General features: G+C 46.9%; 2 pseudogenes; one reads left to right on the plus strand and one right to left on the minus strand.

Moving 5' to 3' along the window:
- The first annotated feature begins 4518 nt into the window (after nucleotides 1–4518).
- LOC114510733 lies at nucleotides 4519–9900 on the plus strand (annotated as a pseudogene).
- A 2560-nt stretch (nucleotides 9901–12460) lies between these two features.
- On the minus strand, nucleotides 12461–15034 carry LOC114510734 (annotated as a pseudogene).
- Nucleotides 15035–15061: the final 27 nt, after the last annotated feature.

Consider the following 15061-nt stretch of genomic DNA (forward strand, 5'->3'; position numbering starts at 1 on the left):
CCAGGACATGGGCTCTGGATGGTGATCACGGGAGGATCTGTGGGCGCAGGGGTCCCTCTAGATTTGTGTTGTCAGGACCTGGGGGCAAGTCTATGATAGGACATCTCAGGAAATACCTGGGGACGAGGCAGATGGGAGCAAGGGTGAGGGGTGATAGGAAAGACGCTGCCTTCCTTTCTGTTGGCCGGCCCAGGAGCTGCTTGGTAGTGTGTGAGCTGCACCTTGTCTCGTTTCTGTCTGTGCTGAGACAACAGTCGGTGTGGAGGTGTTTTGCCTCTTGTCACCATAATCTCAGGATGCTCTTGTCTGATGCTGATGTTCTGTGAGACCGCGTGTGTCCAACCAGAGAATCACCCGGCCCAGCAGTGAGCACCAGGCCGGCTCCTGGGACACTGGGCTTCCCTCTAAGTGCCAGACCTGTTCCAGTATTTGGGCTTAGTTTCCTTCCTCCTTAAGTTAAACAATTATAGTTGTAAAACACTCATAAACAAAAATGAGAATGTGGAATAAGAAATAGGAATAAAAATTAAAATCTATCAGCTTGACAAAGATGAAAGAAAATGATGAGCATTTCATCCAGTGGGGAGGGAACACATTCTGTTGTGAGTTTGAAGGGGTTGATGGGCTTCCTAAAGGATGCTTTTGTACCGGTGCGCAATTTAAATGTGCTTACATTTTGACACAGAAATTCTTCCTTTTAGGAATTTGTCCTCGATAATCACACTTGTCCATGTATGTGTATTCATATATATTTATGGATGCATCTTGTATTGTGTTTTATAAAGTGAAAGGGTGGAATCTCTAAATGCTCCAATCAACAGAGCGATGGTAACTGTGGACAGAGGATCACTTAACGTGTCTCAGGCAGTGATACCAGGGGGTCTACAGACAGGGTCAAGAGTAATGTTCAGAGCAAACCCAAGAAGTACTCAATATGGAGTCCTTGTGGGGCACAGGGGAAATAAGAGTCAGAGAGGTTCCAGGTGGTGGAGCTGTGGTGAATGCAGGGTGTTTCCTCTCAGAGCCTTGTTGACCCACTTTCACTGGATCCCTTAACAGCTACTGTCACCAGACAGACCTGAGCCTCAGCGGTTCTGCCTCAGGGCAGCCTGTGGTATGTGGTGTGTGGTGTGTGGTGTGCGGTATGTGCTGTGTGGTGAGAAGGTGCTTGCCTTTCTTTGGAAAATATTCCAAAACCCAAGTCCAGGGGATTTTGAAGGTATCTTTATTAAAGCTGGGGACAGTGATGCTAAGGAAAAGCTTAGGGTAGAAGTAGCTGGAGAAAGTCTAGGTGGGGCAGCTGTCAGCTCACTGGGAAGTCTGAGAAAAGGGGGCCATGGAGACAGGATAGAGGTAAGCCCAGTACTAGCTGCCCACTCCCCTGGCTGAAAATCTCAAAGGCACCTTAGAGCTCAGAAGGAGAGAAAGAAGTTCATGTCTGATATGGGTGTGTGGGTGTGCTCTAGAGCGAGCTGCCCCAGGTCTCTGTCTGGAGGGTTTTTAATCTCTCTTCTCTGGGTGAGAATCTAGGGGAGGCTGTCTGCAGAATATTCACCAGCTTTCTATGAGTGCTTTAAATACGCTGATGCATCAAAATGAGCACATAGTTGGGTTGGAGATTATCATCTGGTCAGCTCCACTGTTTTAATTTTCCCTTAGTTCTGTCTGGCTCTAATGGTTTTTGTTTTGTTTTGTTTGTTATTTGTTCCCCTGACTTCTTCTGTCCTTGGGTTCATCTGCACAAATGGCATTAATTGAGTGTCTGTTGTTTATTTTCACTCCAGGCAGGGAGATTTAAGCTGTGTCTTCCCTGGTTAGGGCGGAGAGGTACAAACCATTTCTTCTCAGTGTCCTTGGTTAGGGGAAGATGAGGCCTTGTGATTCACCAGCTGGCTGTAAGTTGTTCAGACTGTTTGGCCTTCCTTAATTTTCCTGCCTCAGTTTCCCCATTTCTCTTGCCTAGGAATTTTCCTAGCTCCTTACTATCCTGCCTCACTATGACTGTACACCATGCAAGTGAATGTTTGCAAAGTTCCAGAATGTTCTATGGCAGGGCTCAGCTCAGGAGGACATCAGGGGTATTTCACCTTAGCTATCCAGACCACAGTGAAGTTCATCACCCAGCATGGGTTTCAAAGCCTCTACTGTCTCAGGATTAGTTAGAATGTGGAGACAGAATGCAGAGAAAGAGTAGGACCCTGGCTTTGTGACTCTGGCACTGTGGTGGGGCAGATGGGCCATTAGCAGGAATCACACAGAGAAATGTAATCATGACCCAGTGCTGTGAGGGAAAGGTTCCTGATGTCACATAAGCAGATAACCAGGAAACCTATGGGTCCCATTCCACTGGTCTCCATCTTATCTGAAAGATGTAAAAGATAGTGGCATCTAAAATAGAACAATTACACACAATCATAGAACAGGAAAGGTCTCTTGGGAAATTAAGAATATCAACATATAAAAGAATAATCAATAGTTGAAGTGGAAGATTCAAATTGTATTCCTACTGAGTTATACAAATGGGAAAATGTGGGCAAGCTGGAGAGAAGACCTATTAGTCTGTCAGTCAAGGGATCCTAACAAGTTTATAACACCTGTCTACAAATAATTATGAGTAGAGAATGATTTAAAATTTTTCAACAATATTTCTCAAAGTTTAAAGGGAAAAATTTGTATTTTAAAGAGCCTAGTCAAAGCCTTGCTACCGCAAATAAAAACAGACCCATATAATGATACATCATGATGAAATTTCGGAAACAGGGTGGGAGAGACCTTGAAAACTTCAATGGCAGCAAATACGGGTCTGAAGACTAGAAGACGCTGATGCAATGCATTCCATTTTCTGCAGAAAAAAATTTCCAACACAGAGTTCCACATCAAGTCAAGATGTGAGTAAGGGCTAGGATAGCCTACAGTTTCTTCATGTGTTTAGAGTTTCAATAGTTAAGTTTCCATGTCCTTTTTTGGAAAATACTATCAGGAAAAGTGGGGAAAATGAGGAAGCAAACCAAAAAAGAACATGCAGGTACCCAGTGAGAGGGGACCCAGAACAAGAGAGGCCAGGGCTGACCGAGATGAGGTGACACACATCCAGAGTGTCAGCTTGGCACCAGGTGTGCAAGGACGAGGTCCCCCTGTGGCAGGACTGAGGGCTGTGGACAGGTGTCTGCAGAGCTGACAGAGGTTGAAAATCGGATGTGTTCCAACATGTACTCATGAAGATTCAGACTCTGGGGAGAGCAATGGAATGAGTGTGTGAAGCCAGACAGAATGACGCTGTGGCTGACATAGGACCAGATGTAATGACCAACCACCCCCTACCCTAGTGCTGACCAATCAATGGAGACCTTGGCTCTGAGTCCCTCAGCCCCCTATGCAACCCATCCACTAGAAGCCATTGGGGAGCCAGCCAGGTCTTAGAGCAACAATTTACTGGTGACGCTGGGTTTGTGCTGCTTCCTTAAATAAACCTTTCATTTTCTTTTTTTCTTTTCTCTTTTCTTTTTTTTTTATCCTGATCCAAGGACATTTTTTCATTGCTTTCAGAGAGAGAGGAAGGAAGAGGGAGAAGCATTGACATGAGAGAGAAATATTGATAGGTTGCTTTCCCTGGGCGCCCAGACCAGGGAACATACACTAAACCCAAGCATGTGCCCTGACCAGGAATCAAACCCACAGCCTTTGCTGCATGGGATAACACTCCAAATTACCAAGCCACCCACCCAGGGCTGACCAAAATTCTTTGGTGAAGTGTCTGTCTAGAATATTGATCACTTTTTATTGAGTTATTGTTTCCTTATTGTTGAGTTTGATGATTCTTATATATGGTCTAAAACAAGTGATTTGCAAACATTTTCTCCAAGCCTGTGGCCTCAGCTCTTTTTGCAGCCATAACACCAACACTAATGCACAAACATGTTTTTCTTGGAAAGGAAATCAGAAGTGACTCACTTTGGTGGTTTCCTGGTAGAAGACTTTGGTGACTGAGGGAGCAGGGGGACAATGTAACTCATTTATTTTGTGTATTCTTGAGAGTGTTTTTGAGTTCTCTTGCCTAATGTTTTCAAAAACCAAATTACATAAAATCTCTTCACTTATAAAACTCCTGACAGACCATCCTCACATCATGGTTTAAGATCCAGATTCTGAACCTGTCCTCTGGGACTAACTGTTTGCCTTAGAAATTCAGTTCCTGGAAAACTTGGCTGGAATCTGGACACTTTCCCACAGGAAATAGCTAAAAATGTCATGCATAATACAAAAAGCAATTTCTTAAAAGCAACAAAGAGTTGACAAGATACTAAAGACCGCACCCAAAAAGAAGAGAAAGATCCAGCTTGGCTTCCACAGAGGGCAGCACCCTGAGGAGTTGAGGAAAGTGTGTAAGTTCACTGCCCAGACACAGCCCAGACATGCAGCCCAGCCCTGTCACTGTCAGCCCTGTGCTGAGCTCTTGACTTTCCTCTCCACCTGCCTTCCCTTCTATACAAGTCAACAAAGTGTTTTTAGTTGCCTTTCATGAGAGAGGATCTTGCATCCCCATATGAGAAGGAGGAAGACTGGAGAAAGGCAGAGTGAGTGCTGGTGAGAATTCCTTTGCAAATGGGACAAAAACAGCACAAAGTAGATTGTGACCTAGAGATATCCCTGAAGATGGCTCAGCTGTGTCTGCAGGGCAATGATCCAGTCCAGGCATAGGTTTCCATAAATCCAGCCTCATTGCTTCAGAATGAATCAACCAGGGAAGAGTTACAGATACATGATAGGTATGTTGTGCACACGTTCTTGATTTTAGAAGGAAATTCACTGAAGCTGCTCAAAGGGACAATGAGCTCTCTTACAAGGTGACAGGGCACAAAAGCAGAAGACTAGAGGCTTTAAAACCTGCTTGGAGCTGAAACATCTTAACATCAGCAGGATGACAGCATTGTCAAATGCTAGCTACTCTTTTTTGGGGTGAAAGGGGCCAGCAACCTGCTGCTCATGGGATCCTAGAGAAAATGTACCTGGGTGTGGTCATCAGAGGAAATCAGCTTCAAGCATTTGCTGCCATGCTGATGCCTCACCAAAAGCAACCTCAGCTGATGGTTCTAGCATCTTGGAAGAGCTGTTACTGAAGCAATGTGTTGTCTGCAAGCAAATTATGAAGTAATGTTACCTCTGAAGAGCTTGAGGATCTTTAGAGATCCCTGCAGCTAGGGCAGAAAAGTTAGCTTCGTAAAGGATAACAGAAGGATGTATGAATGGATTTATTGATCAGATTGGTGGTGTAGTTTATTTTGAAACCCCAGAAGTCCTGCTAACATGGGACAAACATCCAGTCACTTCATTTGCAGGTAAATAACCTTTTGGAGAGAATTATTCAGACAGCACCAGAATGGACAGCACAAGCCATGGACGCCCAGAAGGACCAGAGACTCCTGGCAGAACTGTGCACACTACACCTTCTCATGTTGTACATATTAGTGTCACTATCTCCAAAGCATGTACACAGACATTTCAATCCCTTTCACTCGGGATTCCATGGAAAGGAGATGCTATTAAAGCAGAATATACAAGCATTTAAAATGTGAATACCCATATATTCAGGGTCTCTGTGCATCAGGCTGACTCAGATGTTTCAAAGGGTTTTTCTTTAAACAGAGTAAGTGAAATATCTGTGGCTAACATTGTTTGGGATTTGTGATAACGTTGTCATCGTGTGAAACTTAAGTGTTTTGTGCCTCTCCAAATGTGGTTATTGTAATAAATGGGGAAGTGAGCAAAACCAAAGTAGTGTTTTGTGTTTTAAAAAATCAATCAAGAAAACCTGAGTGTGAACAGAACCCCATGTCCAAATTTCAGTGAAAAAGCAAAAACTTACGTGGCAAATGTATATGTGGCCACTTTATCTCTTTGTAATGGGATTTTATCCATCCAATGAACAAAGTTCTCAGAGGGCCAACCATGTAAAACAAATCAGCACAGGTAAGAGGAAGCAATTCAGAGGAACTACCTGATTTTCTCTGTATGATGACAGCACATTGCAGACATATTGGGGGGAAAGATACAAAACAATGGTTAAAACAATTTTTCATTTCCCAAAGTCTTTCTCTTCATCCATGAAATAAAATCTTTGCCCACAAAAGAGTAATATGAATCTAGACCAATACTGGATTATGTGGTAATCCAATACATTAGTAAGTCAAGTGTCACCCACATTCACATTGAGGTAAATTTGTGGAAAATGTTCAATATTCCTGAAAAAAGGGTGATTCCTTTCAACAGCTGCACTGATCAATGGGGAAACATATTTCTTCTATAGTTTTATGTACCTTTATCAAGCTCATTATATTCTGGATTGACTTCAAAATCTTCCAGTGAAGCTCCAATTTCAAACTGAGCTTCTAAGGTCATCACAGATTTTATGTAATAAATTGTACTGAAGACATAATTCCTGAACAGAGTAGTCATGGTTACTATTGAAGCTATCTTCTATATATTGACCTTCTCAACTGTGGTTTCACCACGTCAAGAGCAGACTCAGGAGTTCTAGGTCCCTGAGGAGCAGCAGGGAGGGGCTGATGCTGGGTGAACAGGAAACCAAGACCTGAAACATTTGCATCAACCACAGACCAGAATCTACAAAGCAAGTGATATAAGGAAGTAAAAATGGAATCGAGCTCATAGAAAGTGACACTGGTGACCACCAGCATCAACATGGGTGGGTGACTCTGATCTCTGGAGGGCATTGGTGGTGACTGTGGGGGTGTGAATGTGCTATAGCCTCTGGAGGTATCTGTGCAGGTGAAGCACCATGGAGACCCTGGGACAGATGGTGAGGACAATGAACGTGACATCAGGACATGACCACAAGATGGCAATGCCTGCACTGGATTTCGAGGATGAAACTTAATACTTCCCTTTGCTGTTGGTATCTTTTTGCCTGTTCAGTGGAGCAGTGACTTTCACAAATGCAGAGATACTCATTAAGAAACTGGCCGTGGCTGTTGTAGCTCAATAGATTGGGCAAGGACCTGCGAACCAAAGGGTCTCCAGTTTCATTTCTGGTGGGGACACATCCCTGGGTTTGGGGCCAAGTCAAGTTCCCAGTGGGGGGTGTGCAAGAGTCAACCACACATTAATGTTTCTTTCCTTCTCCCTCTCTTTCTCTTTCCCTTCCCCTCCCTCTAAAATTAAATAAATAAAATCTTGAAAGAAGGGAACAAAGAAAGAAACTGAACATCCAGCTGAACATTCAGCAGATACAACAGGAAGGATGGAGGAGCTTGGGGGTCCTCTTCTGAGCATCCTCTTTTCCACTCTCCCAGGGCTGTATGAAGAACTTATAGGTGCTCAGGACTCAGGTGGTCACAAGGTGGCACTCTCTGTACATAACACACACACACCCAAGACAGGAAGGGGTTGGGGAGGTGGGAAGATGCTCTAAACCAAAGCTGCCATCCTGTGGGGAATCCCAGAGGAGACAAGAATCATAACATTGGCCATGGCTGTGTGGGTGAGGATCACATCTTTAGGTCTCTGCCTGCATCCAAGCAAGACTGAGGGAAGAAGTATTTGAAGTCATGAAAGGCAAGGACATACACTAAAGATCACTCTATGCAACAAAGCTATCATTTAGAATGGAAGAACAGATCAAGTGCTTCCCAGAGAAGGTCAAGTTAAAGGAGTTCATCATCACCAAGCCCTTATTATAAGAAATGTTCAAAGGACTTACCTAAGAAATTGAAAAAGATCAAAAACTATGAACAGTAAAATGACAACAAACTCAACTATCAATAAATGAACCCCCCCCCCCAAAAAAAACACCTGAAAACTAAGCAAACACCTAGACCAGGAGCAGAATCAGAGAAATGGACATCACATGGAGGGTTTTCAGTGGGGAGGAGGAGGGGAGAAATGAGGGGGGAGGTACAGGGAAGAAGAAGCATAATTGGTAGGCATAAAATAGACAGGGAGAAGTCAAAAATGATATAGGAAACAGAGAAGTCAAAGAACTTATACATACAACCCATGGACCTGTACTAAGGGGGGATGATGGAGGGTTGAGGGGTGCAGGGCGGAGGGAGGAGGAAAGGGGGAAAATTGGGACAACTCTAATAGCATAATCAATAAAATATTTTAAAATAAATCAAATTTACTGGGAAATTGACCTTAGCCCTCTCATGAGTTCATTTCTATAGAAACTAAGTGGCCAGAAGAAAAATTAGAGCTTCTGGATAATGAAATAGTAGAACATCATAGTTCATCTAACCAAAAATAATATAGAAGGTAGAAGGGACAGTGGACAAGGGAGGAAGATGTTATTAGGTTAATAAAACTTCTGATGATACATGCACAGGGTTTTGGTGGCTGGGACACCAGTTCCCCTCAGATGCTTCTTTGTCTAGTATTAGAGGTTTTGTGTTCCTAATCGGTGTTGCCAGTTTAGTATAGTTACTCCTGTCCCTGATGTGTAAATGTTACACTAGAGGCAAAAAAAAAAAAAACAACACAACTTACGACAAGCAGCGAAAAGACTCAGGTCACAGCAGCTGAAAAAATTGGAAAAGATCCAGAACATTCACAAACAAGGACACGAAGGCTCTGACTGCCTCCCATTCCCCTACCTTCTCTGGATAATAACAGTTGGGCCTTCAATGCTGTCTGGGGTTATAGTCTGGCCCTGTTCCCATTGGTCCGCCCTGTTCAGCAAGACAGAGCTGACTCTGAGACGGCCCAGGAGTGAGCCTTCCCAGCATGGTGGGGCCTCCTACCCATCCAAAGGTTTGGTCAGCAATGCATGCTTTGATTGGTTTATGACCAAAAGGGGGGCATGTGGAAGGAAAGGGGCCACATATTAACATGAGAAGCTCAGGGGAGGCCTATGTGGCAGCCTTACACACTCAGAGACCTAAGGGAACCTCTCTGGTCATCCCGAATGACCCGGGGCTGGTCTCCCTGTGGGTTCTAGTCCCACAGCTCTTCCTGCTCACAGCCTCAGGTCTGTTAAGTGGCTTTTCCTGAAATAAAATGAGCCCCCATTAATCTGCATATAAATTCTTTTATTTTTAAATTACAAACTGTTGGGTTCATTATTTGCTTCAGGAATCACTCAGGGGTATCACTGCAGAGAGCGAACATTCCAAGGTTTTCATGATGTTGAACTGACAGCCACTTTCTCATCTTCCGCCTGACTTTCCCCCACGGCAAGGAACACATCGTGTACCCTCCACCCTCATATGATGATGTATGAACTACCTTTCCTCACCCAGAAGAAGAAAACATTGAAATGTGCATTTCGGTCATTTCCCCAGCCTGGGTCCTCTCTCACCACTGAATTGTGTGGATCCAAATCTGTCTGAGACCAGGATGGCTTGTGGGCTTGTCCGAAAACACTCAGATTTCTCCCAAAAGTTACTGTCAGAATGTGGGGCATGAAGTCCAAGTCATCACTTCTTTTAACTTAAAGTAATTTTTTTCTTTTTCTTCTTTTTATTTATTTTTTCTATCAGCATATATCCCTCTCATACAATCTTGCACCTCCAACCACCCACCTTGCCCCCCGTAATCACCATGCTGTTGTCTGGGTCTATGAGTTTAATGATTTCATTTTTAATTGCAGTTGACAGTCTATATGTCATAATAAACATTGTGTTAAGTGAAGTCACAGGGGTGTCCCCATTCAATGAGAGAGACAGAAGCATGAGTGACACACACAGTATCCACAGGGGAGGTGATGGTGTCCCAGCAGAAATTGCTGAGGGTACAGCACCTCCTGCAGGGGGATTTGAAACAAGAAAAGTGCATGTGTGGATCTCTGAAGGGCAGACACTTCTCTGTCTAGGCATCTGTATAAGAAGTGCACTTCTCCAGAAGACTAGTAAGATTTTCCTGTTGTTTCCCTGCAGGTGGCGCTGAAACACAAGTTTGTTTGTTTGTTTGTTTGTTTGTTTGTTTGTTTGTTTTGTTTTTTTAGTTCCCTTGCACCACAGGTTTTTTCTCTGTCTGCAAGGATGGTGGGAAATGGCTCCTGATCCCTGCAAAGGGGAGTGTCTCCTCTGTGTTCTGGTCACCTTGGTTTCAGGGCACTAAGCCATTTGGGGGAGGAAGGGATGGGGTTTCAAATGCCTAAAATCACAGTGCTGTCCCTTGCAGACAGATGCTGCAGACAGCCCAGCTGCTGGGGGCAGGGTGGGGGCTGGAGGGGTGAGCTGGAGGCAGCTGGCCACTGCTTTTATGGCTTTGGTCTCCTAGAAGTGGTGACCTCCGGATCTCTGTAGCCTCTCCTCTGTACCTGCACTTGACCATGGCATTAGCAGCAGAGAATGCCTGTCCCCCACAGAAAACTTGTTTCTGTGCTACACTTCCAGGTTTGCAGATAATGTGCTCTGCAACCCCCAAATCAGTGCTACAGCTTCTTTGGTTGCTTGCTGCGTGCTCTGGGAAGCGAAGAGGGAGCGAGCACAGGGGGAACAAGGGAAGGCAAGGCCTAGGAGAGCGAGGGGAGGCGGCTAGACTTTCCCCCATGGAGAGAAAACACTATACCTTTCACATCATGTGACAACATATAAACTATCTTTTCTTCCCCAGAAAAAAAAAACATTTAAATGTGGATTTAAGTCCCTTCCCCAACCTGGGCTGTAGCTCAATACAGAATTGTGTGCATCCAAATCTGTCTGAGACCAGAAATGCTCATGGGCTTGTCACAAAATACTCAAATTTCTCCCCCAAACTTCTATCAGATGCTGGGCAAGAAGTCCAAGTTAGCATTTTAAAAAACTTCAAATAATTTTTTATTTTTCAAAAACAGTCGACATATTTATTAGTTTCAGCTATAAAGCACAGTGATTAAACATTTATATTGCTTACTAAATAATCTCCCCAATAAATCTAGTAGCCAACTGACAACATACATAGTCACAACAATATTATTGATTGTATTTCTTAAGCTGTATTTTGCTTAGACCCTACTAATCAATGTTGATGGCTAATATAGGACAACCAGCACATTTTCACTGACTTGGGTGGAAGTTGTCAGAGGAGCTAGGGAGGGTGAGTGTGGAAGTGGTGAAGAGCACAGCAGGACAATCTCAGAATATCTCCCCATAAGTTACTAGTGAATGACAAACACCAAATGCTGAATGTATGATGGGGAATCATGGCCGTCACCGACTGTGGTGAGTGACCAAGATGAATGTCCCCACTGTTGGGACAGGGAGGTGCAGTGTCCAGTTCTTGTCTTTCCTCTTCCACAGTCCTGGCTCCCTTAGTGGCTTCATCCACACTCACAGATTTAAGTGTCATTCTTGTAGCATCATCTCCAAGTCTATGTCTCCAGATCAGACATTTCTCCTCAAGGTCTCCACACTCTGGACCATCTGTCCAACCTGACACCTCACTGGAGTTTCTAACAGACATCTCACCGTGACCTTCTCTTCAGCTGAACATATGAAATACCCACCCCTCCCCGACACGTGCTCCTGCCAGAGTCTTCCCCATCTCTGCTGATATAACCCCATCTTTCTGCTGACACAGTACAAAGGTGGGGTGCCTTCCTTGACTCCTTTCCCACACCCCAGATTGAATCCTTAGGAAATGCTGTGAAATCCATCTTCCCAATGCATTCAGGGTCCAGTCCCTTGCCACTGTTTCCACAACTCACAGCCCTGTCAGAACACCCAGCACCTGCAGCCTGGAACCATGGGAGCTTCCCCACACCTTTCCCTCCTGCCTCACTGGTCCCTTGTCTCCTGATTCTGTCCTCAGCTCAGCAGCCACACTGACCCTGTGGCCCAAGGACTCTCTCTTGGGGAGGAACTCTCAGAGGAAGCTACTACAGAATTTGCCTCCTTGGCCATGACCTTCCAGGACTCAGCATCTGCAGGATGAGAACAGTGTCTGCAGTGGATTAAAGACAGTGGAGGCTGGAACAGTTCCTGCTGTAAGCAGGTGTTCTCACCTTCTGATTGGTCAGCTCTCTGACCCCACAGGGACACCCCTGAGGTCCATAAGAGGGGGCCCTGGAAGCTTGCAGGGACTCCTAGGCTACAAAGCAGCACTCCATTAGAATCAGGGGACTCAACCAGCCACAGACAGAGGATCCAAAAAGTACATTTGGATGTGCAGGGAGAAGCCCTTAATTGTACACGGTGCACAGGTGGTCACAGGGAACATCACTGGGGAGCTGTGTGGTCCCTTTGTCACATGCCACACAGTCTGTCCCTCCTGGGTTGTCTCCACACCTCCTGGTAAGTTCATGAACATAAAGTGGCTTTGAATGGCTTAACAAACAGGGAAAAGGTATAGAGAGAATAACACCTACCAGAAACAGTACACCTTGGAGCTTTTAATCTACATCACTTTTGGTTTATTTATCTATTTATATAATATTCAGATGCTGGTTGCAGAAACAACAGAGAGGGACCCTTGAAGTCCCAAGGGAGGCTGGAGTGACTATTTCAGCCCCAACTCTTGGAGAAAGCAGCTCTGTCACCCTGGAAACAAAGGTATTGAGAACAAATTCAGGTCAGTCTCAGAAGTGTCACATTTTCTCACAGCCACCACATGCTCACAATGTCCCACTCTGAGAATTCCCAAAACCCAGTTGTGTCCCTCCGTCCCAATACCCCCCACTCCTGGCCCTCAGGGTCTCACCCTTAGGAGTTGTGAGAGACGCCCCAGAGCCCTGGGCACTGTCCCTGCCTGGGGAAGACACAACAGCAGAGTTACGGTTGAGGGGAGCCCTCCTCACAGAATCCAGCCCACACTCTCTCAAGGGTCCCAGATGTCACCTTCCCAACACCCAGACTTACAGGCAGCCTGAGTGTATTTCTCCCTGCCTCTACCTGTGGGAAGAAAACATTCTGTGAGAAGTCAGGGGGAAGGCTGTGTCCTGTGATCCTAAAGGATTCCCACACTCCTGAAGCACAGAGAAGGTTCCAGAACTGTGACTGAACACCCAGGGTAGGATCAGGAAATATGGGGAAAGTGCATGTTCCAGGATTGGACCAACAACCTGTCTGGATGTCTGTCCTCAGGAAGGACCTTCCCTTCTGACCTGGGACACCTGGTGTGCAGCTGGGAATCAGTCCCCATCGCTAGAATCATCAGGGGATAAATGTGTCCCTCACTTTCTCAGGGGCTTCACTAAAGAGTCAGTGTTAGCAAATAGGCCCCAGATGGACAAGCATCTGTGTGAGGACACAATGCCCATTAAGGAGGCAGAGCACACTTCTACCTGGGCTTGATCCCCAGGGGACAGGGAACTCAGCCCCACCCCTTGCCCACCTGAGCACTTCCTCCTGCACAGCACAGCAGTGACCACAGCTCCAAGGAGACCCAGGGCAGCAACAATGCCCATGATGGTGATGGTGGTCTGAGGAGGGGGGTCTGCAAGGGGAGGGTGAGAAGCCAACCTCAGGCCTGAGTCCTGATCCTGCTCAGGAACACCCTGAGGAGAGGCTCTGTGCCCACATCCCCTCCTCACCCCATCTCAGGGTCAGGGGCTCAGGCAGCCCCTGGTGCTGCACATGGCATGTGTATCTCTGCTCCTCTCCAGGGGGCACGACCACAGCTGCCCACTTCTGGAAGGTCCCATCCCCCACAGGCCTGGTCTCCAAAAGCTCCATGTCCTGGGTCAGGTCCTCCCCTTCACGCTGCCAGGTCAGGGTGATGTCAGCAGGGTAGAAGCCCAGGGCCCAGCACCTCAGGGTGACCTCATGATCAGAGATGGGGTGGTGGGTCACGTGTGTCTTTGGAGGGTCTGAGGGGAGGGTGAGAAAATTCAGGAACTTTGCATGGTCATGGGACACTCCAGTGGTGCTCATGTGACCACCCTGAGAGTGGACAGGACAGCTGGGGTGGGAGAAGGAAGAGCAACACCGAGACACCAGCCTGGGCAGAGGCACCTGGGATAATCTCCTGTTTCTTGGAAAGTTCCAGAATCAGGGTAAGAACCTAGGGTAGGAGGGCCCACGCCTCTAAGTGGTGACACAGCCTTAGGTGGAGGCAGAATGACTCAGAAGAGCACAAATCAGGCCTCCAGAGAAGGTCTCAGCCAGAGAACCAGGGAGAGCTCCTGGTGCACCAAGTGCTGCAGGGTGTGAGGGAACTGCTGAGGAATGTTTTAGGGAGAGGCTGGGTCCCTTATTGTCCTTTAGAGAAAGCTGGGCCCCTGGGTGAGTCACAGAATAAGGAAACCAGGGGGACTCTTCCTTCTCCCTAGCAGGAGGGACACTCTGACACTGCCCTATTTTCCTCCTCTTTTTGTAGGAAGCCGCCCCAGCCCACTGATCCCCTCCTCGGAGAGGCCCGCGCGTTGGTACCTGCTCGGAGCAGCGTCTCCTTCCCCTTCTCCAGGAACAGGTGCAGCCGGCGCACACACGTGTGGTTTAGGAAGACTCTCCGGATGTCTGCGTCAGGGACCTGCACCAACTGATGCCAGCTGAGCCCAGCCGCCTTGTGGGCCACGGTCCAGGAGCTCAGGTCCTTGTCCAGGGCAACGTAGTCGGTGCCATCATAGGCGAACTGAGTGTACCCTCTGAGGAAGCGTTTCTCCGACCCCACGACACAGCCGGTCATTTCCTGGAAGGTGTGAGACACTGACCCAGCTCGGAGGTCAGCCTCGCCCACTTAGACCAGCACAGCCCACACCTGGCCTCAGCCTTGGGGTGACCCTGGGAGCCTGAGACTCAGGGTGCCCCCTGCCGCTATTATGGGGATGGGGGTCGTTCCCGGACCTGGGTGGCGGTGGCTCACCGTCCTCGCTCTGGTTATAGTAGGTGCGAAGCTTGTTTACGTTCTCTAGAGAAGTCTGTTCGTTCTGCTTGATTTCCTGCATCTGTTCCTTCCAAAAATCTGGATCCTCCTGCTCCACCCACGGCTGCTCCATCCACGGCACCCGCGGCTCCAGCCTTGGCCTGGCTGCGTCACTGTCGAACCGTAAGATCTCGGTGTCGTCCACGTAGCCGACAACAATGTACCGGTTCTTCTCGCGGCCTGGTCCGTACATGGCGGTGCTGAAATATCTCAGGCTGTGCGGACCTGGGGGCATGGGGGACATGCGACCTAGGTCTGCGGT

Source organism: Phyllostomus discolor, chromosome 12, assembly GCF_004126475.2.
Source record: "Phyllostomus discolor isolate MPI-MPIP mPhyDis1 chromosome 12, mPhyDis1.pri.v3, whole genome shotgun sequence".
In the NCBI taxonomy this organism is placed as follows: Eukaryota; Metazoa; Chordata; class Mammalia; order Chiroptera; family Phyllostomidae; genus Phyllostomus; species Phyllostomus discolor.